This window comes from Homalodisca vitripennis, chromosome 8 (assembly GCF_021130785.1).
Source record: "Homalodisca vitripennis isolate AUS2020 chromosome 8, UT_GWSS_2.1, whole genome shotgun sequence".
NCBI lineage: Eukaryota > Metazoa > Arthropoda > Insecta > Hemiptera > Cicadellidae > Homalodisca > Homalodisca vitripennis.
The window spans coordinates 111,598,175-111,602,126 of record NC_060214.1 but is presented as its reverse complement, the minus strand read 5'-3'; positions in this window follow the sequence as shown (position 1 = coordinate 111,602,126).

The window sequence follows — 3,952 nt, the reverse complement described above, 5'->3', positions numbered from 1 at the left end:
TCGTCCACTAAAAAAGTAATTGAAAAAATTAAAAATTTGGAAGGGGAGCCGGACTCCTTGAACCTTCTGCTGGCTATGTCCTTGGAAGGTATTGTGCATAAATGTATTGAATTTGCAAAAAAATGCATTATGTGTTATGAAAACTGTTTAAAAAAGAGAGACCTGTGTTCCGATTTTTAGAGAACTATAAATAATGACTATTCCTAATATGTACATATTCTACTGTCTTATAAGTGTAAAGGAACAACTTGAAAAACTTACAAATATACAGGATATTCATGATTATCCTACTAAAACAAAGTATCTGTTACAACTCTTACAAGTTAAATTAACCAAAACAAAATCCAGTAATCTTTTTATACAATTAAATTGTTTAGTAAGTTACCATTACATGCTTGGTCTGTATCTTTAGTCAAATTTAAAACAGCTTCAAAGTGCTGGCCAAAAGTTAATATATTTTATTTTGTGGATGAATTCTTAAATTGTGATACCACAACATTAATTTTGTAAATTTTGCCTCTGAATGTATGTATTTATTCAGTTCTGCTATTGTTGAGTTTTAAAATGTTATCCATGTTAAATATCTTAACAGTTATTTAGTTATGACTGTTAATTTATATAGATCTGTTGGTTATTTGGTTACTGTTGTTATTAATTATATAGATCTATATATTTACTGGTAGGCTTGATTAAGTAGATAGAATCTGAATCGTTTAATTTTAGTTTTAGTTTAGAATATTTTAGCAACCTGATGAAGTCTATTGCACTGTTGAATGTGTTTAGAGACCAATAAAGATCTTGAATTTTGAAGATTCGTGCAAAATTCCAAGCTAAATTTGTTCTCATGGTGTTCTCCGGACATATAGACAAATGGAAGAGACATTTTGTCAGCCTCCTCAGTGATAGTGTTAAGACCACAGGTGGTGTTGAGATCAATATTCTAAAAAAACTTTGTGCAGTGTCATGTATAGCTTTTTTGAACATACATAGATCTCATTCAAATGAACTTCATGCCCTGTGCTTGCGCCGATTTCAAAGTAAAACCTTAATTTCCTAAAAAAAACTACATGTAATTTTTTTTTTTAAATACTTGAGAGGACACGCTTTCTTTGAGACATGCAGGGAGGCAGTTATACATAGCTGGCCCAAATTTTATAAATCTCCACTCGGTCTCTTTTATCCCCAGAGAAAGAACTCTGTGGATAACACAGAGCTGCCAAGGTCAGATAATCAGACATATGGCAGGTTTGTGAATTTAAATGGTTACGTATTATGTCAGCAATTCTTCCTTCATTCCTTTACCCCACTATTTTCGTCCTATTCTCAGTTGTTTCCAATTATGTTCTTGTTATTGAGGGAGTGAATAAAGAGTGGCGAAGAATATGAAAGTCAAACCAGGGGTTCGCAGGTTAGTGAAGCAACTAAAGGCTTCTTAGTTTTGTGCAGAATGGTGTATTGTTTTTCACTATGGCTTCTGATGACTACAAAAATAATCTATGCTGAGCTTGTATTTTATGAACACACACTGGAGCCTCCTAACAAAGACAGTTCAAAAGTATATGTCACACTGACGCTAGTAATTAGGACCAGTAAACAGAATTTATTATAATATCATTATAATAAAGACTCATTATAATAAGTCTTCGGAAAAGGTCATACCTGTAGGATTACATTGTGTATAGTGTTCTACTGAGAGGCTAAGTTGTTGATATATTCTGTGTTCTTAGTCTCCAAAAGGAAAAATAGTCAAGATGATTTCAATTATTATTCCATGTCTGAAGTTTGAAAATAAGCTCAAGGTTTACTTTTGATGGAAACAGATTATTGTCATTATAATACTTTACTAGACTATATACAACTGTTTAGCAAAATCAAATTTATACTTACATAGCTGAAGTTCATCTGAAAATGAAAATCACCAAAAAATCTGCACAGTTGCACAATGGAAAATGTCTTTCAATGAACTGTCAGGGACATTAAGCACTCTATGAAAATCGTATTCACAAATTCTGTACCCATTTCTCACCTACTTCACTGTCAGATGCAATCTGACAAATTTACGGGGAAATTGGAATATAAATATTTCAGCCGCATTAGTTTTAAGATTATCAAGGTCAGTCAGCTGGTAACAGATACCCTTGACACAGTAGGGGAACCTAAAGTACAGTAGCACTCGAGGGAATGGAAGCGTGCACTTGAGTAAATGTGTAATTAATTAAAGAAACATGAGTACGGCCCTAGAAATCGTCTCAAGAGGGTTTTACCTATCATGTTTCTTGAAAACTACTCAATGCGATAATCATTCTCACTGCTAATCAATACTGTAAATGCTTATTAGAATCCAGTTACATCTAGAAAAAACTGTTACAGAAACTAGATCATGGTCATGTGACGTGTATTGTTTTAATGGGTCATGTTTAATCCCCATTCATACTGACAACAAACAAAAACATCCTCTGCGTAATTAATTGGCTAATGAGATACTGGTCACATTATAAGCTTATTTACTAAAATATATGATAAGAGTGCATTCACAATGACCTGAGTTGCACGAGGCTTACGGACATTCTACAAGTGGTTATTTCAATTCTTATCTTTGCTCACATTCATGTGCTGAAACTCAATGAGTTAGAACTATTTGTCATTCAGTACGGGTTATATGTACCTGATGCAATCTAGGTTGTGTCCATTAATTCTTTCATTGTGTAATTTTTTACCTGAAGATCGGATTTTAAAAGAATCTTACCTTTAGAACTAAACACTTGAAAAGATGTTTTTTTTCTGCGGAGAAGAAATAATGAGGGGTATTTGCTTTACTTACATCTATTCGCACACCTGTTTTGGTCGGAACCTTTTTGGAGCAATATAGAATTTTAAAACAATAAGGAAGAGCTGTAAGAAATATACTCGAACTAAAATATGATAAATGGTTAGAGACATGTTTAATTTTCTTAAAGTTTTCTTCTGCTGAAGCATTTTCTTGGTGAAACAGCACCTTCTTCCATGCCGATCTTGGGCATTTTTCAATGAGTTTGTGTTTCAAATGATCCAGCAGAGCAGCATAATAGGGCTCAGTTATGGATCTGCCTTTTTCCAAATAATCTATCACGATTATACCCCAGGAATCCCAAAAGACAGTGGCTATCACCTTTCTAGCTGACAAAACAGCCTTCCCCTTCTTTGGTACACTCTCCCCACTCTTCATCCATTCTTTGGTCTCTGCAGTGTAATGGTGAATCCAAGTTTCATTCACAGTTATGAATCTGCAAAAAAAGTCCTGTGGATTGCACCTGAAATGTGTGACATTCCGAGTAGAAATGTTCCTTCGTCTTCGTTTTTTGTACAAAGTGAGCAGGTGCGGCACCCATCGCGCACAGAGCTTCTTCATGGCCAGTTTTTCATGGAGGATGCAATGTATTCATTCAGTTGAAATGTCTACAATGTTAACTATCTTGTGAACTTTTAATCTCTGATCTTCCATTACCATATCATGAATTTTATCTATGGTTTCCTGTGTGGTGACTTCAACGGGCAGGCCGGAGCATGCTTCATCTTTCGTGCTTCTCTGACCACGTTTAAACTTATTCATCCAAAAATAAATGGTCTTCGATGTTGGTGCAGAACCCACATGAACTTCATCCAACTCGGATTTGATCTGTGCAGCTGTCCAACCTTTCAAATGAAAATTAGTTTTCTACAGGAAATTAGTTTTTCTCCATCTTAAGGAACTAACTACGCAGGTACCACTTCAGCTGGCTGCCAACAATCAACTAATAACAACTGCCATTTGAAACTTGCTGTAATATCCATGGAAATATCAGACTTACCAACAACAGTGCGGCTTCCAAAAATTTCCCACTCTTTTATACAAATTTACCAAACCGCCTAGAACCGCCTAGAAAAAAGAAATATTTTTAATACACCCAGTTTTGCTGGTTTTTCAATTATAAAA